This window comes from Oncorhynchus gorbuscha, linkage group LG01 (assembly GCF_021184085.1).
Source record: "Oncorhynchus gorbuscha isolate QuinsamMale2020 ecotype Even-year linkage group LG01, OgorEven_v1.0, whole genome shotgun sequence".
NCBI lineage: Eukaryota > Metazoa > Chordata > Actinopteri > Salmoniformes > Salmonidae > Oncorhynchus > Oncorhynchus gorbuscha.
In genome coordinates this window covers 28,019,269-28,040,670 of record NC_060173.1, presented here as the reverse complement: position 1 = coordinate 28,040,670, position 21,402 = coordinate 28,019,269, and the positions used below count along the sequence as shown (strand labels likewise).

The window sequence follows — 21,402 nt, the reverse complement described above, 5'->3', positions numbered from 1 at the left end:
CCTCATGCTAATCATATTAGCCTACTTTTGCTCAACTGTCCCACGGGGGACATCTCGTCTTCACTCAGACATAAAGTAATGATTCATGACAGGTGGATGTCATTGGTCAAATCAAATAATTTTTTTGTCACATTCACATTACAGTGAAATGCTTACTTACAAGCCCTTAACCAGTTTTAAGAGAAATAAGTGTTAACAGATGTTCTAATACAGACAAACATACCATATAATAAGTGTGACACTTGGAGTTTTCAAGCAGTAACAGGGAGAGTTAGTCAGGTTTCAGGCAATGTTATGACTGGTTCACCCAACCACCTCTGCTACACTGCGATCACCATTGATTTAGGCTACTCCATCTCTCCACAACTACCACAGAAATTGATACATTGACTGACCTTTCTGATTAAGGCAACAACGGGACCCACTGAAATTGGTGACGAATTTGAATTTGGTCGAATTAGCCTGCGGAGTTAAAGAAGGCAGTGGCTTTGGGAGTTTTTAGATCTCAGGCAAGGTTACTTTTTACATGAGCAGTGTTCACCAAATAACCGCTAGTCATTCTAAACCCCCAATATAACCGTTACTACTTCAACAGAAAATAGTGAACTTGTTGTTAAACCCACAATGACTACACCTGACCAGATAATGACACCCATTCAACAAACACACGAACAAACACATGCACAATAGCTTGTGAGTGTGTTATATGAAGGTAAACTGGTTTAACATTTAAATAGATATATAGGTGGGGGGCGTCGAGGTTGCATCGTCAACCAACGAGGAGCAGCATTCCAAAGTACGAGGCAGAGAAGAAAAGGGGTGAACAGGAGGAGGGGAGGTGGGGGAAGTGAACGCGCGAGAGAGCGAAGTGAGGCAGAGCTCGTTCAGTCGGACTGTTGAGCACCGGAGCTCCACGGATTACTGTGATAGAAATCCGTCTGTTTGGTTTCTGCTGCTGCGCTCTCTCATGCCCTGGGCGCACTGACGGCTCGGCTCGGCATTTCAGTGGTCGAACGTCCCTGAAGCGGATGCGAGAAGGGAAAGAAGAGACTGAAACTTATTTTCCAATAACTCCGTGATTGAAAATAAAGGTGAGAGGCGATTATTATGCATGTACATTACATGTTTACAGGACATGAGCTTTTGCCTTTAAAGGGGATAATAATAATAATAATAATAATAATAATAATAATAATAATACATTTGCAGTACTAGTAATACATGAATGACAAATTATAATTATGATGATCAGCCCACGATAATTAATGATTATTTGATTATAGGCTAATTACTATCATTATTATAATTATTGTCACTATCATTATTATTCTTATTCTTCTTATTATGCCCATGCTTCTTTACACAAACTTAAAGTAGTCTTAATGTGGTCAGCCATCATATGGTCCAATCGCCCATATACTGCATTTATAATGGCATGGTCAGGAAGTGTTGGAGCGCTCCCCCCTTAAACAATGGTCTGCACATCACATTACGCGCGTGGGCTAAACAGGTGCACCAGGAGTCCATTTTAGGCAGCACATCAATCTGCACTCCCTCTAGAATCCAAAAACATCTGCAAATTGTTACATTGTCTTCACATTGTGTTATATAAGCCTAATAAAGGATTAACCTGCAACTAAAAGCTATAATTCAAGATGTGTTTCTGCCATAAAACACTCTCATCTAGTCTAATAGTGAGTCGCCAATGTTTGCAGACAATGTGTGGTAATTACGTCACGGTATATCGTGCATCGGGGCTTCAAATTGCGTTGATATAATCCTTCTACCAAACGTCTCCACGGATCCATACCTCTGTGCCAAATCGCGCGTCTTGCACGAACTGCATCATATCTGTTGCCCCGCGCAGCATTCCCACGTGTGTGGCAGGTAGCCTGCCAGGTCTTACTCAACCCAAGACAGAGAGAACAATGAAGAGAGATCATTGATTGGAAGTTTGTTTTAGTGTTGTATGTCCGAGCTCTTCTAGCGGTCATTCAGTATCTTATCGGTGTTCAGTATCTTATCAGTTGTCAATGAGCTAATACGTAGTCTTCAGTTATGTTTGGTAAGCAGAGTTATCTTGCATTGACTATGAGTTATAAAGGCTTTGGTTTCTCGGAGCCTACCTGGTCTGTTACTGTAGCCAAAGGATGGAAAACTGGCGGCCATCAAATCAATACGTATATATATATATACAGTACTAGTCAAATGTTTGAACACATCTACTCATTCCGTGGTTTTTCTTAATTTTTACTGTTTTCTACATTGTAGAATAATAGTGAATTCATCATAACTATGAAATAACACATGGAATATTGTAGTAATCAAAAAGTGTTAAACAAGTCTAAATATATTTTATATTTGAGATTCTTCAGGGTTTTCACACACACACGAAAGTGCTATATATTTACAATTTACCTCCCCTTCCTTGAACCAATCACTTCACACCTCCTCCCCTCATTCAATTGCACACTCATGCACACAAGATTTGGTTGGGGCCCCCCACCTCATGGGCAAAACATTTTAGTGAGCCCCCGAAAATTGTGCATTGGATAACACATTTCATGCAATTCTGCCCATTTTGCCATGGGGTGGAGAGACATTTTAGCATTTTTAAAGCTAATTCCTGCAATTCTACACATTTTGCTATTACTTATGCCATATTCATATAATATCTGAGTGACATTGACGAACAAAATCAATGCGGCCGCAGGGGTCCACACACACACACTCGTCTCCATGGAAACATACTCTCTTGGCACTTGATTGCGTTCACATTACTCTGACAGCCTTTCGTTTGAACACAACCAGAGGATATGTTTCCAGATGCAACATCAATCACCACTTGGGTGATATTGGTGGTCGAAGCCGGACAGAGTGGAGGTGTCTGTCAGGCCTTCAGGGGCTTTGATAAATGCATGTAGAAGATTAAGAGTTAATGTTTCATCCTCCAGTGGGAGTCAGTCTGTAGGGACAGTGGCTTGCTGAAGCTTGTGTCTTCAGGCCAGGACCTGATAAAATTGGGGCCGTGTAATTTTAGGGAGACTATGGAGGGGAAAGGGTCCATGCATCTAATATGTTTCGTCCTGAGCCCGGAGGCTGCACCCGTAGACTGCAGCACTCGCTGGCTGCTGCCATACATGAATGAATACACTGCAGACATTCAGGGGGAGCTTTTAATGCACGCTCAAGGGCACAGTGTGCCATTTCATGTATATGTGTATCTGGAAAGGGTGCACACAAACGTGTGTGTATCTCGCAAGGGATTGTCTCGAGTGTCCACAGCCATTTACAATAATCTATATGAATGTGTTTCTGGGAGAATGATTCTAAGGACGAGGCTGACATTATGTTTGTCATAGTATTCTCCAGTATTTGTACTCACTGAATGCAGAAATAGACTTCATGGAATTGCAAAATGCATATCTAATCTCCTTGTTGTTTTGTATTGCCTATATTGGTGACTCCATGTGAAAAAAAACAGAGGAGGAGAAGGAGCTGTCCAATCCTCATGGATCTTCTGATTTTCTAGAGGGCACTCTTGGTCTGATTGGGGTGTCTGAGGCTAGTCTGTTAACCTGGGAAAAGGATCTGAATTACTATGGAAAATTCTTAGTCTATGGGAGATGATCCAGAATCCTTCCTAGATTACGCTATGCATTGCCTCTGTAGAGGAAAAACAGAAAACGCAATAAGATACATATACACCGAATGCTAATTCTAACCCTAATAGTAACCCTAAACCTAACCCTTAAAATGTCCTAGTGGGAACATTGGTAGTTCAGGTACCGACAAGGATAGTAATACAAGACCACACACGCCCGCCCGCCCACGCAACCACACCCACACACTAGGTTAAACCCTGGAGTGGTGCTGATCTATGTGGACAAAACCAAAACAATATTAAACAGAATCTATTATCTCAAACATCTTTGAAGGCATGTTTACGTACAGTATGTGTGCGGGGGGGGGGGACTCTGCTTCTGAGAGGGAAAAAACACGTGTAGGGGACAAGGGAGATATAAAAATGAGCTCACGAAGGCACATTGGGAATATCGGAGGAATAGGGAGTAGCTGCTCAAATTAGTCAAAACATACGATCCTATATGCTTTTTTTGCCCTAATTGATCACTCTTTAATATATAGCGAGAACATAGATATGTAATATAGCAGTTATCCAACTAATATTTTCCACTCTAATTGAAAGAGGGTGCATTCCCCTGTGATGCTGTGGAAGTGGGAGGGGAGGAAAATTAAGGGCTGATAGACTGGGAAAGGCCAGATGGTGGATTGGAGTTAACCAATAAACAAGAAATAACTCAAATAAATGAAACGGCCTTCACGCTGGTGCAGATGTTGTTAAAGAAAGACTATACATTAACATCAACACTAGGTTCTCCACATGGGGTAGACAACAAAGTGTTCTTATTGTTATAACAGCCAGGCTCGTTCACATGGCACAAAGATTACTCACATTTGAGTGTGTGTGTGTGTTCACTTGGTAATAGAGCTCAGGTAGAATGGAGGGAAGTTATATACTTTCATTTTCTGGCAGCAGAGGAGAGAAATGTATATATGAGAGAGAAAGAGAAAGGGAGAGTGAGAGAGGGACAGTGAGAGAGATAGTGTGAAAGTGAGAGAAAGTTAAGAGGGTGAGAGTGAAAGTGAGAGAGGGAGGGAGAGAGAGAGGAGATGATGAAAGGGAGAGCGAGAGGGAGGAAGAGGGTACACAGAGTGATCTATCAGGTATTTTATTTGGAGGAAAGGAGATAAATGGGCGGAGGGGTGACAGTGGTGTTGGTGGTGGTGGGTTGGAGGTTGGTGGAGGTAGAGAGACAGTGGGACACTGTTTGGTGCTAAGCGTAGCTCTGTGTGCTGAGAGGGTGAGGCCATGAGGGGGTTGCAGGGCAGTGCCATCCTCCTAGACATTAGGCATATGTTACCTGTCACCTGCCAGGGTAGTCAGCCTCTCTCTCGTTGCTGCGTCTCTGAGAAAGCCAGACCTGGGAAAGACTGCTACTGAAAGAGAGATAGCGAGAGAGAGGGTGTGGGGGGTAGGGAAGAATAGAAAGGAAGAGACAGAAAAATATGCAGTATAGGTTGAGATGAGAGAGGGAAGGAAAGCTAAGATTAGAAATTAGAGTGTGCATTTATGTGTGTGTGTTTCCATTCATAGGGCTTCATTGTGGGCTCCCTGGCATTCTGTAGCATCTAGCTCTTGAGTAATCCTCCTGGGAACATGCAGAAACTGACAAAGTATAATCCAACTCCCTTTTCACCGTTCACCACCCTCTTCTCTCTACATCTCCCTTTACTCTCCCCTGCATATACTGTATCACACTCCCTCCCCTGTCCCTTCAAACTTTGTGTTTCTTCCTCTACTCTCCCCTGTCTATATCTCTCTCTTCCTCTACTTTCCCCTGTCTATATCTCTCTCTCTTCCTCTAATCTCCCCTGTCTCTCACTCTGTCTTTCTCTTTAATCTCTCGTCTATCTCTCTGTCTCGTCCTCTAATCTCCAGTCTCTTGCTCTGTCTCTACCTCTAATCTTCCCTGCCTATCTCTCTCTTCCTCTAATCTCTCATGTGTCTCACTTTCTCTCCCTCTTATCTCCCCTGTCTATCCCTCTGTCTCTTCCTCAAATCTTCCCTTCTATCTCTCCCTTTAATCTCCCCTGTATATCCCTCTGTCAATCCCTCTAATCTCCCCTGTATATCCCTGTATCTCCCCTGTATTTCCCTGTCTCTTCCTCTAATCTCCCCTGTATATCCCTGTCTCTCCCTCTACTCTCTGTCTCATCTCTCCTGTCACTTTCTCTTTCTCCCTGGTCACCCGTTTCATCATCCCATCTGTTTTTTGCCTCTCTCGTTCTCTCCTCATCTCCTTCTCTGTCTTTCTCACTCTTCCCCTGGTCCTTCAATTTCATCAATCCATCTATTTCCTTTTTTCTCCCTCTCTTTTACTTTCTTCATTTTCCCTCACTGACACCTTTCTTCCCATTATGCTTTATAGGATTCTCCCTTTTCTAAAGGATACTTGCTATTTTTGCAGCTGTAGTCCTCCCTGAGAAAAAAGTGATAGCCCTTTCCCAAGGGTTGCACAAACAAAAGCCCCTTTCCTTGCTCCTTTTCCCTCTGTATGACTGCACCACAACAGACACACAGGCATTCACCAGCCTGCCTACCCGCCTTCCTGTCCACCGGCCTGCCTGCCTACTTGCCTGCGTGCCTGCACATGGCACACTAATAGATCTCCGCTGGTCATAGGCAAAAACATTTCCTCTAATTTAGAATATCTATTATTCTGCGGATAGCCTGTGTAGGAAAGAATCTAGTCCCAATTGTGTTTTTCATAACTGTTTGCTGTTTCCTCACCTTCCCTAAGCAGTTTGATTCTGTTTTGAATAATGAATCCCTTGAGACTCGCATTCAAGTTTTTCCTAATTATCCTAAACTGTTCTTCCAGGAAAGATGACTGGCATTACAGCTCACAATTCTTCTAAATATAGTGTGATAAAGCCATCGCTAACACAAACAAGCTATTTCGGTTTTATCTTTCCTGGTTTGGTGTTCAGGAGAGGGGCAAAGTGCACAGGTGGACAGTTGTCACATAAGAACATGTCTTACTGTAGAACATTACAGCACTGTAGCTGAAATGTTTTGTATCCTTTCCTTTTACAGAAAAATAGACATGTTTCCCTTAGGCATATATTTTACAGTAGTCTGCCTTAGCTGAATGTTATAGTAATGGCTAGTGAAATTGAATTTACTTACAATTTGTAGGCTAGCTGATAACGGTAAAAGCCCAAAAAAGGTAGGAAGTTACAGTTGCAAAGTAGGCCAACTGAGTTCAGATCAAATGTCAGTCTAGAATATCCCTTACAAACATTGATATAGCGGACAGATGGATAAATCAGTATCTGTAATGATATGTGACAAACTCTTGCAAAGTGTATAGAATAGACTCCAACTCACAGAAATCCATGCATTTTCCTCACGTAGAATGTTTGCGTCAGATCCAACTGTACTTGTGTATTGTTCAATATTCTATAGTTTTAGTGGAATCTTACTGCTCTCTGAATGGTTTCAAGACTTGAAGTGCGCTTCTCTTGAAAGGCATCCTGTCGTATGACAGATACCCATCGAAGCCCCATAATATACTACCCACCACTGCGACCTGTATGCTCTCGTTGGCTGGCCCTCGCTTCATATTCGTCGCCAAACCCACTGGCTCCAGGTCTTTGCTGGGTAAAGCCCCGCCTTATCTCAGCTCACTGGTAACCATAGCAGCACCCACCCGTAGCACACGCTCCAGCAGGTATATTTCACTGGTCACCCCCAAAGCCAATTCCTCTTTCGGCCACCTTTCTTACCAGTTTTCTGCTGCCAATGACTGGAACGAACTGCAGAAATCACTGAAACTGGAGACTCATATCTTCTACACCTGCATTGCTTGCTGTTTGGGGTTTTAGGCTGGGTTTCTGTACAGCACTTTGAGATATCAGCTGATGTACGAAGGGCTATACAAATACATTTGATCTGTCAGAGCAGCACACAGATCACTGCACCTGTACATAGCTCATCTGTAAATAGCCCATCCAACTACATCATCCCCATACTGTTATTTATTTTACTCCTTTGCTCCTTCTCTACTTGCACACTCATCTTCTGCACATCAAATCAATCAAAATCAAATCACATTTATTTATATAGCCCTTCATACATCAGCTGATATCTCAAAGTGCTGTACAGAAACCCAGCCTAAAACCCCAAACAGCATGCAATGCAGGTGTAGAAGCACGGTGGCTAGGAAAAACTCCCTAGAAAGGCCAAAACCTAGGAATAAACCTAGAGAGGAACCAGGCTATGTGGGGTGGCCAGTCCTCTTCTGGCTGTGCCGGGTGGAGATTATAACAGAACATGGCCAAGATGTTCAAATGTTCATAAATGACCAGCATGGACGAATAATAACAAGGCAGAACAGTTGAAACTGGAGCAGCAGCACAGTCAGGTGGACCGGGGACAGCAAGGAGTCATCATGTCAGGTAGTCCTGGGGCATGGTCCTAGGGCTCAGGTCCTCCGAGAGAGAGAGAAAGAAAGAGAGAATTAGAGAGAGCATATGTGGGGTGGCCCGTCCTCTTCTGGCTGTGCCGGGTGGAGATTATAACAGAACATGGCCAAGATGTTCAAATGTTCATAAATGACCAGCATGGTCGAATAATAGTAAGACAGAACAGTTGAAACTGGAGCAGCAGCATGGCCAGGTGGACTGGAGACAGCAAGGAGTCATCATGTCAGGTAGTCCTGGGGCATGGTCCTAGGGCTCAGGTCAGTTGAAACTGGAGCAGCAGCATGGCCAGGTGGACTGGGGACAGCAAGGATGTCATCATGTCAGGTATTCCTGGGGCATGGTCCTAGGGCTCAGGTCCTCCGAGAGAGAGAAAGAAAGAAGGAGAGAATTAGAGAACGCACACTTAGATTCACACAGGACACTGAATAGGACAGGAGAAGTACTCCAGATATAACAAACTGACCCTAGCCCCCCGACACAAACTACTGCAGCATAAATACTGGAGGCTGAGACAGGAGGGGACAGGAGACACTGTGGCCCCATCCGAGGACACCCCGGACAGGGCCAAACAGGAAGGATATCACTCCAATGTTTAATTGCTAAATTGTAATTATTTCGCCACTATGGCCGATTTATTGCCTTACTGTCACGGCTGTTGAAAGATCTGGACCAAGGTGCAGTGTGGTGAGTGCACATATTCCTCTTGATTTAGGATGAAAGACCATAAACAAAGTCAACCTCCCACAAAGGCCGGCGGAAAAAGAGCTACCTAAGTATGGTTCTCAATCAGAGACAATGATAGACAGCTGTCCCTGATTGAGAACCCTACCCGGCCAAAACATAGAAATACAAATAATATAATATAGAATACCCACCCCAACTCACACACTGACCAAACCAAAATAGAGACATAAACATGATCTCTAAAGTCAGGGCGTGACACCCTTATCCTACCTAATTTGCACACATTGTATATAGACTTTTTCTATTGTATTATTGACTGTATGTTTGTTTATTCCATGTGTAACTCTATGTTGTTGTTTGTGTCGCACTGCTTTGCTTTATCTTGGCCAGGTTGCAGTTGGAAATGAGAACTTGTTCTCATCTAGCCTACCTGGTTAAATAAAGGTGTTCTCATGTAGCCTACCTCTTTAAATAAAGGTTTTCTCATCTAGCCTACCTGGTTAAATAAAGGTGTTCTCATCTAGCCTACCTGGTTAAATAAAGGTGTTCTCATCTAGCCTACCTGGTTAAATAAAGATGAAATAAATCAAATAAAGAAATATCAAGGACGGAACCCCAAGATGAATATTTGTATGGAGGGGGTGGCAGGGGTGGGCTGGAGGGGCTAGTACAGACCAGGAATGGGTTATAGTGGTCAGTATTCACAGAAGCAATGTGAATGGCTTGCCCCCCTCTCTCTCTTCAAACCCAAACCACCCACGATCCCCTTGGCACCCGCTCCAGCGGAATTCAGGTCAGCAAGGAGGGTGCACTCTTTTTGTTCCTTCTCTTGGCACCAAAGCCCATGCCACTGAGAACAATCCCCCATTGTGGGTAAACAAAAGAATCATCATTATTAAAGCACATTAACGAATCATTAAAAACAAATGGAAGAGCTCATCCGAACAATTGTCCCAATATGTAGCACACCAGACTCCGAGCAGCCATCAGATGGACACGGCATTGAGAGTGGGCGTTGTTTTTTGGCACTCACTCTCTTGCACATAAACCAAGCTGTTGGTGAGTACCATATCTTGTTGGTGATAAGATTGGTTGGAGTTTTATGCCATGAATAAACAATTATACTATTCAGCATCTACAGATGTAGTATTTTAATTTGATCTCCCTGTTTTTGCAGGAAATGTCCTGAACAGCAGTGTATTTGAGGTTTAAAAAGGTTTCTAAAGTTTTGAATTTTCACTTAAAAATGTATCAAAACCTACACAAATATCCATTAATGATAATCCACACAATAGTTCACATTTCCTGTTGCTGCAGGATTATTTTCCTGCTGTGGGAAACTGGTCAAATTAAGATCCTACATATGTAACTGTTATTGTAGACAGTAGGAACCCAGTCCCACTAGGCCATCCTGTCTCTCTCCCTCCAGTGAAACCACTCAGCAGGGAACACAAGAGGTGTCTCCACAGCCACTTGGGAGCTGTACAAAAATAATCTGACAAACAATATCTGACCACTCTCAAGCACTGTGGTCCAAGTCGGTAGCAAACGGATCATGAAAACACACACTCCTCTCCTCCTCCATCAACGCCCCCTCCCTCCATCTCTCCCCTCCTTCCTCTTGCTTTCCTCCCTTTTCTCTACTCCCCCAAATCCTCAATTTAGTGCCGTAATGGTCCTGTGAGGCAGGTTTGTGTGCTGTTTTGTGCAGCTCAGGGGGATCGGTGGGCATTAATGTCCCTCTTGACTATGTAAATAGCCAGGGCTGTGGGAGCACAGAGCTGAGCTGCCACTTGTCTGCTTAATTGCAGAGAGCTCCATCACTTTCAGACACTCCGGGAGCCAAAAAGGGGGACATGCATGAGAACTTCAGCACCAAGGACAATGGCCACACTCTGAAGAGTATCCACGACACCCTGGGCCCACCTCCCTCTCCTTCCGGAAGTTCCCCCTTTCCATCTTTTTACCCCTACTCCTCTCCCCCCCGAACTCCTAATGCTTCCCTATCATCCATACCCCATAGCCCCCAACCTCCCTCGTGTACTCCCCTCTCCCCTTCCCACCCCCATACCTCAGCCTATCCCCAAACCGAGCCGATGGAGCATACAGCCCCATTTTGTTTACCTCACTGCTTTTCCAGCGGAACACACAACAATCCCCTTCATTGCCTGTTTGTCAGACCCCTTTTCAGAACTAAAAGACAAGAGTGAGGGAAAGAGAGGGCGAGAGAGAAAAAATACACAAAAAAACAGAAGAAACAATTAAAAACCTCTTGTGAACCCTGCAATATAGCGGTTTCCCAGCCCTGGGGCCTGTGAACTAACTTGGAGGCCTCTAAAGTGGTCCATTATGCCAGCAGGGCTGGTGTGTTCCAAGAGCGCCTCTCCTCAATCGCTGACCAACACAGAGGGGGTTTTGTTCCAGGCTTCTTGGCTCACCACACCATGCACTGGTTAATTAGGACCTGCATTAATGTATCTATCCATCTGTCCACCTACAGTAGGCCCTGTTACTCCACTGCCATTTCTGTCTAAACCTTGCCCACTCCACCTGTCATTTTTGTTCGACACATTTGGAATTGATAAGTGTATCGTGTGCTGCCGTGAGTATTGTATAGTATCGGAGTAGGGAGAGGCAAAGAAAGCAACTGAATGAGTTGTCTCCGTAGTTGAACTGCAAGTCAACTAGGGCTGTTGTGGTCATGCAAAAGCCTGCCGGTCTCACGGTAATTGAACGTTAGTTAACATAAACGCATTTTGCATCTCCAGCCCTCCATCATACAAGCTGCATAGAAGCCACTGATACAGGCCTTTGGAACATCTACATTTCAATAAGTCTAATACATCATTTAAAAATACTCCATCACAACATATACATTATTGGAAACATCATATGAAGAAAATGTATTTCAGAAGAACAGAATATGAGTTGGTCTACTGTATGCTACTGTATCTGGCTATGCTCCATGCCATAGGCTGTAGGCTTTTTCATTTAGCTGACAAGATATGCTTTATAGTAAAAAATAATGTAATTAAGCTTAGCTGAATAAAAGAGAAAGGATATTTTTCCCATTCCGGAGCGAGTGTGCATATGAAGTGGCTATGTTGAGAGTAAAAGTGATCGCTTAAAACAGTATATGCTAGATTTTGAGTTATTTGGCAACTTTAGTTTTGAAAGATACAAACTTTTGAATGTCTTAGAAATCAACACATATATGGGCTGCATGGTGCGACTTAATGATGATTTGAGAAAGTCGCAAAAAAAGGTTGTGTTCTGTTGCTTGCCTTAGGCTGCACAGCTGTTCTCTCATCAAGTGATCATATTTTCACCCATCAGACTATTCTTAATTTAAACTTGTCTTTACTAATATATCAAATTAGTTTAGATTTAGAATGGCTCATTATCAAATGGGAAAGAATAGGTGCAGGGGAATGCACTCGAATAGCGAATGGAGGACGCACGCTTTCCCGAAGGTCCATTTTTCAATTATGCTGGTTAGACTACTTCAGTTTTATAGCAGAGCATGTGCTTAATATTAGCAGCTGAGAAATACATATAACAACACTTATTTCACTCCTCGCATCAACCAATGTTTTAGCAGCATGCTCTCTCTGCGTCCAAGGTGATATTCCACCCAAACTCTATATGCCATGGGCTCCAACCCTATTCCCGCAGGTTCAATGTTCGGGAACATTGATGTAGTAACATGTTTTCACAAACTAAATATATTTCACAAAACTGTTGACAGCCTACTTGAGAAAGGAATAAAGAAGAGAGAGGAGGCAATGGAAATGCACGGTGGTGAGATATTCTGCCTCTAAAGGTAATGTGTCAGCCTATTAATTATGTAAATAAATGCTCTATTAGCAGGCTTTTCAAAATCAAATGCAAACACAATATAATGTTAGGCTAACTATGTAGTCCTGCACAATCAATGAACTATCAGCATGGCCCAGGCCTATACGTTCTCTCTCTGACTCATGGATAGAACATTTAGATCGTAGCATAAGGTAACCAGTCCATCCAGTATGCATAATAATACAGTCCACACTCAAAGATGATTACTCCAATTCGTTTAATTTTGGAGTAGAGGCTACCAAAGGCATCTTCAATCAGTTTTATTTTATGTTTTTCTGGCATGTATAATATGCAGTAGGCTACATATTGTATAACAGTACAAATATAGTTTTAATTCAGGGTTTTCTTCGAGCTTGGGCTCATATTAGCCTATGCATAGGTGTAACAGTATAATTTTAAACCGTCCCCTCGCCCTCTGCACACATCGACAACAGTCACCCTCGAAGCGTCGTTACCCATCGCTCCACAAAAGCCACGGCCCTTGCAGAGCAAGGGGAAACACTACTTCAAGGTCTCAGAGCAAGTGACGTAACCGATTGAAACGCTATTTAGCGCACACCGCTAACTAAGCTAGCCGTTTCACATCCGTTACATAGGCATAAGCTTTAATATTCACATGGGTGTTTTGAATGAATCATCACCTTAGAAAGTGCTGTCCATTTCGTTGTGTTAGCCTTGGAAACAACATCCACAAGGACCATGTTTTACACTCAGTTTCAACTTGCTGTTGAACTTCTTTCTTCAAACTGATCATCACAGTGATGTGAGTTTTAAAAGCCATATACTGTTTTGATGATATGTGTTTGATGTGATTTTTGAAAACATTTGCATTGATGTCAGAGTGGTTAGAGAGACAATAGAGCCCTGAGTACCAAGTCATTAGGACCTGATGGTTGTTAGCAAGTTGTGTACTACCAAAGCATGTCCAGAGGGCATAACAGGAGAATACAGTGACTGCCCGTTTGGGGGTAATATGGTAACCGCAACAGTCCTGAACTCAACTTCATGTTGAGTTGTGTGTGGCCCTCAGGGACCCTCCAAGTGTTAGCCTCCTGTGATGTGCATTTTCCTGTGTATCTGTTCCACAGCGGGTGAGGACTTTTTTCTCATGCTAATACAATAGCTAACAGTCTTTGATGAGAGGGATGCATGGTTTTCTACAGTATAGGCTCTAGGCCAGGATACCCCAACTGGCAGTACTTTTATTTGGCCCCCCAAGTTTTCTGAGATGTTCTTCATTGTTGGACATGCAAGATTGTAAAAACACTAGGAAATCAGCTCCAAGTGATTTTAATTTTGGAAATCTGTTCCCAAATATTCCCAGCATAATAGAGAGATAAATGTGGACTCCCAAGTGGTGCAGCGGTGTCACTACAGACTCTGGTTCTATTCCAGGCTGTATCACAACCGACCATGATTGGGAGTCCCATAGGGCGGTGCACAATTGGCCCAGTGTCGTCTGGGTTAGGGTTTGGCTGGGGTAGGCCGTCATTGTAAATAAGAATTTGTTCTTAACTGACTTGACTAGTTAAATAAAATACAAACATGTAAGCAAGGTTTGAAATTATGTTTTAGTCAAATATGATATCTGTTTGGGCTTCTTACATTCAATTTGCAGTCTACAAATGATTTGTAATTATGTTCCAACCCATCTACACACAATATTCCATAATGACATAGTGAAAACATGTTTTTGGAAATTTTAGCAAATGTATTGAAAATAAATCTCATTTACATAAGTATCCGCACACCTGGGTCAATACTCTGTAGAAGCACATTTGGCAGCAATTAGAGCTGTGAGACTTTCTGGGTAAGTATCATAGAACTTTCCACACCTGGATTGTGCAATATTTGCTGAATCTTATTTTTATTTTTTATTTTTTATGTCATGCTCTGTCAAATTGGTGGTTGATCATTGCTCGACAACCATTTTCAGGTCTTGCCATAGATTTTCAAGTAGATTTAATTCAAAACTGAAACTCGGCCATTCACTGTCTTCTTGGTAAGCAACTCCAGGGTAGATCTGGCCTTGTGTTTTAGGTTATTGTCCTGCTGAAAGGTGAATTCGTTTCTCAGTGTCTGGTAGAAAGCAGACTGGACCAGGTTTTCCTCTAGGATTTTGTCAGCGCTTAGCTCTATTCCATTTCCATATCCTAAAAAACTCCACAGTCCTTAACGATTATAAGCATACCCATAACATGATGTAGCCACCACAATTCTTGAAAATATGGAGAGTGGTACTAAATAATGTGTTGTATTGGATTTGCCCCAAAAATAACACTTTCTAATCAGGACAAAAAATTGCTAAGCTAAATGTTTTGCAATATTACTTTAGTGCCTTGTTGCAAATAGGATGCATGCTTTGGAATATTTGTATTCTGTATAGGCTTCCTTCTTTTCATTCTGTCAATTAGGTTATTATTGTGGAGTAACTATAATGTTTTAGATTCATCCTCAGTTTTCTCCCATCACAGCCCTTAAACTCTGTAACTGTTTTAAAGTCAAAATTGAAATCACTATTCCTTCCTCTCTGGTAACTGAGTTAGGAAAGACAGCCTCTATCTTTGTAGTGACTGGGTGTATTGGTACACCATCCAAAGTGTAGTTATTAACTTCACCATGCTCAAAGGGATATTCAATGTCTTATTTCATTATTTTTATCCATCTACCTATAGGTGCCCTTCTTTGCGAGGTGTTGGAAAACATCCCTGGTCTTTGTGGTTGAATCTGTATTTGAAATGCTGTCACATTCGTTGAAATGAGCGGACCAAGGTGCAGTGTGGTAGGCGTACATTTTCCTTTTATTTTAAATGACATTGAAAAAACACCAAAATACAAAAAACAAACGTAAAGCTACATGCAGTGCAGAAAGCATCTAAGCACAAACAAGATCCCACAACTAAAGGTGGAAAAGGCTGCCTAAGTATGATCCCCAATCAGAGACAATGATAGACAGCTGCCTCTGATTGGGAACCATACCTGGCCAACAAAAACTAGAATGCCCACCCAAATCACACCCCGACCTAACCAAATGGAGAAATAAAAAGGCTCTCTACGGGCGTGACAAATGCACTGCTCGATTGGGGGACCTTACAGATAATTCTATGTGTGGGGAACAGAGATGAAGTAGTCATTAAAAAGTTATGTTAAAAACTATTATTGCACACAGAGCGAGTCCATGCAACTTATGTGATTTTTTAAAATGCATTTTCACCCCTTTTTTTCTCCCCAATTCCATGGTATCCAATTGGAAGTAGTTACAGTAATGTCTCATCGCTGCAATTCCCATACGGACTCGGGAGAGGCGAAGGTCGAGAGTCACGCGTCCTCCGAAATATAACCTAACCAAGCCGCACTGCTTCTAGACACAATGCCCATCCAACCCAGAAGCCAGCCGCACCAATGTGTCGGAGGAAACACTGTACACCTGGCGACCGTGTCAGCGTGCACTGTGCCCGGCCCGCCATTATGTGACTTGTTGAGCAAATTTTTATTGCTGAACTTATTTAGGCTTGCCATAACAACGGTTTGAATACTTATTGACTCAAGACATTTTAGCTTTTCATTTTTTTTATGAATTTGTAAAAATTTCGAAGAACATAGTTTCACTTTGACATTATGGGGAATTATGTGTAGGCTAGGGACAAAGAAAATATCAATTTAATCTATTTTTAATTCAGGCTGTAACATAGCAAAATGTGGAAAAAGTCAAGGGGTGTGAATACTTTCTGAAGGCACTGTATCTGACATGTCTCTCAGATATGGGAAGTGACCTGTCCCAACATCCCTGTCCCTCTCCCCCTCCACTCAGTATTTTTGTTAAACAGAAAACCCAAACATATGGCAGCAGATCCACAAGGTCTGCCATGAGAGGTGACTGTATAAGGAAAAGCACCTTGAGTAAATTTGTTTTCTCTGTGAGAGCTTCCCATGTCTGGAATACACTGCCACCAGACACACATAAATGCATCACATATCACACTTTCACAAAATGCTTGAAGACATGGCTAAAGGTCAATCAGATTTGTGAACATGGTCCTTAGCTGTGTGTTGCCGCTTTCCATGTTGTCTGTTGTCTGTAGCTTGTGAGGTGTGGGAACACTTTGTTGCTTTTATGAATTTTGTCTTGCTGCTCTTTGTTCTGTGTTGCTATGTCTGTATGCTACGTCTTGCTTGTCCTATGTTGCTCTGTCTGTATGCTACGTCTTGCTTGTCCTATGTTGCTCTGTCTGTATGCTATGTCTTGCTTGTCCTATGTTGCTCTGTCTGTATGCTATGTCTTGCTTGTCCTATGTTGCTCTGTCTGTATGCTATGTCTTGCTTGTCCTATGTTGCTATGTGTGTATGCTACGTCTTGCTTGTCCTATGTTGCTCTGTCTGTATGCTACGTCTTGCTTGTCCTATGTTGCTATGTGTGTATGCTACGTCTTGCTTGTCCTATGTTGCTCTGTCTGTATGCTATGTCTTGCTTGTCCTATGTTGCTCTGTCTGTATGCTACGTCTTGCTTGTCCTATGTTGCTATGTGTGTATGCTACGTCTTGCTTGTCCTATGTTGCTCTGTCTGTATGCTATGTCTTGCTTGTCCTATGTTGCTCTGTCTGTATGCTATGTCTTGCTTGTCCTATGTTGCTCTGTCTGTATGCTACGTCTTGCTTGTCCTATGTTGCTATGTGTGTATGCTACGTCTTGCTTGTCCTATGTTGCTCTGTCTGTATGCTACGTCTTGCTTGTCCTATGTTGCTATGTGTGTATGCTACGTCTTGCTTGTCCTATGTTGCTCTGTCTGTATGCTATGTCTTGCTTGTCCTATGTTGCTCTGTCTGTATGCTACGTCTTGCTTGTCCTATGTTGCTATGTGTGTATGCTACGTCTTGCTTGTCCTATGTTGCTCTGTCTGTATGCTATGTCTTGCTTGTCCTATGTTGCTCTGTCTGTATGCTATGTCTTGCTTGTCCTATGTTGCTCTGTCTGTATGCTATGTCTTGATTGTCCTATGTTGCTCTGTCTGTATGCTATGTCTTGCTTGTCCTATGTTGCTATTGTCTATATTGTAATTGTTTTTAATAACCTGCCCAGGGACTGAGGTTGAAAATTAGCCGGCTGGCTAAAACCGGTACTTTTACTGAAACGTTGACGTGCACTGTCCCTGTAAAAATAAAATAAACTCAATAAATAAACTCAAACATGAGTGGGTATGCTGTAGCCTAGGTTTCGTGGCCTATGTGATTAGTGGGAAGCAAATAATGTTGACGCACCATTTACTAATATGCCTGACATTGTCTGTGTTTAAAACACATAGCAGCCATATTTACATCGTGATGTATTTCATTACGGTGTACGTTATCCTCATGCGATCTCGTTCTGCCACTGGGCGGCGTGCATAGGGTTTCACAAAGCAAGACAAAATGGAAGATAGTCTAGTCTCTTGTCAGAGATCTCATTTTTTTGGAGGAGATTGCAAAATATGACCTTTTGATTCAATACAGGAGACAAATATTGTTTCAGTTAATAACAAAATAGGTTTAATTTAGTTACTTTTCACTTGTTAGCTGAAGGCTAGTCTATACTAGCGCTAGCAACCTCCACCTAATAATTATAATCAAAAACATGTGTCAATAACATCTCAATTAACTAAAGCAGGAGGAAACAGTCATAAAGTATAATTGTCTTAACAGCTAATCTGTATTATTTAACATACTAGTAGAATTGTATTCACTTTTAGGAATTAGTAATTGTTTACAAGTTACTAGCTATCCACATATTTTCATCTTCTTCTGCGGTTTGTTAACTTCCTGTCCTTCTATGAATTTTGTCCGGACTGAAGGGTTGTGACTAGATGGAGTTGTGCTACGACCGGCAGTGACTTTTCATAGCAGGTTAGGATGGCGTTTTAGATAACCCTAACACTAACCCTATCCCTTTTTCCTAACCTTAATCTAATTCTCCTAACCTGCTACATTCATTTTCCTAATCTGCTGTGTTAATTCTCCTAACCTGCTGCGTATATTATCCTAACCTGCTATGGAAAAGTAACTTCCTGTCATCACTTCTACCACCTAGTCAAAACCGGACTGAAAAAGCCCCAGAGTTTGGAAAACTTCTAAGTATGTATGACAGTCGTCCCACAACAGAACCTTCAACCGCATTGTTGCATTGCGTGGAAGCTAAAGTGCTTGACTCAGATTGCATATATGTTCAGTTAGAAATCAATTATACACTGTGTTGTTGGAGAACAGCTGGACATTTCCATAGAAAGCTGGATTTGACAGAACATGGAGCAGCGCAGGGAATCACACACAGTTCTGTTGTAAAATGGGATTACTTTAGGCTGATGTTTTTGGAGGAATTTCTGTTGTGTGCCTTAACTCTCAGATTGAGGGTTTAACACTCTCTGAGAGGATTCCCTGGGTGTAGAGATTATGTACTCGAGTATCAGACACTTGACAGGGGAAAAATACATGTAGCTTAAATGTAAGTAATTACAATTGACTCACACTGGTTCTAGTTGACATAAACAGGCGGGAAGAAGCTCCCCACCCCAAGCCCCTTCTCTCTATTTCTCTTTCTCTCTCTCTCTTTCTCTCAAAAGCATTCCGATACTGCTGAAGAAATATTTGGATAGTTTGAAAAAACATGTAGCAAAAAATGTGGAAAGAAAAACAATGAACTGGGTGCCAGCCACCTCAGGGCATTTTACAAGGTGCAGCAGGCAAAAAAAGGCTTCCCAGTCTCCATCACAACAAAAAGTTTGATATGCATGTTGGCACAGGCTTGCAAATGCCAAGCAAACCGAGTTTACCCCGTAGGCCCTGGCCTATGCACTACTACAAAACGCTAGACAAAGTTGCAATTTCTCATTTCATATGTTACATACAGTGCCTTGCGAAAGTATTCGGCCCCCTTGAACTTTGCGACCTTTTGCCACATTTCAGGCTTCAAACATAAAGATATAAAACTGTATTTTTTTGTGAAGAATCAACAACAAGTGGGACACAATCATGAAGTTGAACAACATTTATTGGATATTTCAAACTTTTTTAACAAATCAAAAACTGAACAATTGGGCGTGCAAAATTATTCAGCCCCTTTCTTTTCAGTGCAGCAAACTCTTTCCAGAAGTTCAGTGAGGATCTCTGAATGATCCAGTGTTGACCTAAATGATTAATGATGATAAATACAATCCACCTGTGTGTAATCAAGTCTCCGTATAATTGCACCTGAACTGTGATAGCCTCAGAGGTCCGTTAAAATCGCAGAGAGCATCATGAAGAACAAGGAACACACCAGGCAGGTCCGAGATACTGTTGTGAAGAAGTTTAAAGCCTGATTTGGATACAAAAATATTTCTCAAGCTTTAAACATCCCAAGGAGCACTGTGCAAGCGATAATATTGAAATGGAAGGAGTATCAGACCACTGAAAATCTACCAAGACCTGGCCGTCCCTCTAAACTTTCAGCTCATACAAGGAGAAGACTGATCAGAGATGCAGCCAAGAGGCCCATGATCTGTTATGCAGGTGAATGAGGACCCAAAAGCGACTTAACGGAAACAGAGTCTTTATTCCAGTTTTAAACAAAAGCGATAATCCTGGATATTATCTAGGTAAATACAAAAACAGGAAAACTGAAATCCACTCGTCAGTAGAGAGGAACGACTGGAGACGCGACCACAGACTGCAGGTCGCTTCAGGAAGGCACCGGCCGTAGCTGACATTGACACCTGCTCACACGCAGCATCTGAAGAAGGTAAAAACACGACAGGGCGGAACAAGGACACAGAACTGCGAACATCAAACAAGGATCCGACAAGGACAGAAGCGGAAAACAGAGGGAGAAATAGGGACTCTAATCAGAGGGCAAAATAGGGGACAGGTGTGAAAAGAGTAAATGAGGTAGTTAGGAGAATGAGGAACAGCTGGGAGCAGGAACGGAATGATAGAGAGAGAGAGCGAGAGAGGGAGAGAGGGAGGGGGAGAGAGAGGGATAGAAAGAGGGAAAGAACCTAATAAGACCAGCAGAGGGAAACAAATAGAAGGGAAGCACAGAGACAAGACATGATAATCAATGACAAAACATGACATGATCACTCTGGATGAACTGCAGAGATCTACAGCTGAGGTGGGAGACTCTGTCCATAGGACAACAATCAGTCGTATATTGCACAAATCTGGCCTTTATGGAAGAGTGGCAAGAAGAAAGCCATTTCTTAAAGATATCCATAAAAAGTGTCGTTTAAAGTTTGCCACAAGCCACCTGGGAGACACACCAAACATGTGGAAGAAGGTGCTCTGGTCAGATGAAACCAAAATTTAACTTTTTGGCAACAATGCAAAACGTTATGTTTGGCGTAAAAGCAACACAGCTCATCATCCTGAACACACCATCCCCACTGTCAAACATGGTGGTGGCAGCATCATGGTTTGGGCCTGCTTTTCTTCAGCAGGGACAGGGAAGATGGTTAAAATTGATGGGAAGATGGATGGAGCCAAATACAGGACAATTCTGGAAGAAAACCTGATGGAGTCTGCAAAAGACCTGAGACTGGGACGGAGATTTGTCTTCCAACAAGACAATGATCCAAATCAGAAAGCAAAATCTACAATGGAATGGTTCAAAAATAAACATATCCAGGTGTTAGAATGGCCAAGTCAAAGTCCAGACCTGAATCCAATCGAGAATCTGTGGAAAGAACTGAAAACTGCTGTTCACAAATGCTCTCCATCCAACCTCACTGAGCTCGAGCTGTTTTGCAAGGAGGAATGGGAAAAAATGTCAGTCTCTCGATGTGC

The 21,402-nt window shown here is 42.4% G+C and overlaps 1 protein-coding gene across 2 annotated transcripts in view; it reads left to right on the top strand.

Moving 5' to 3' along the window:
• The first annotated feature begins 838 nt into the window (after window positions 1-838).
• The window catches only part of LOC124035688 (excitatory amino acid transporter 2-like), a 71,562-nt gene continuing 50,998 nt past the window's right edge, over window positions 839-21,402 (top strand). For both annotated transcript variants that reach the window (XM_046349288.1, XM_046349279.1), the window contains exon 1: window positions 839-1,091. The gene's annotated coding sequence lies outside the window, so the exon portion shown is untranslated. The remainder of the gene's footprint in view (window positions 1,092-21,402) is intronic.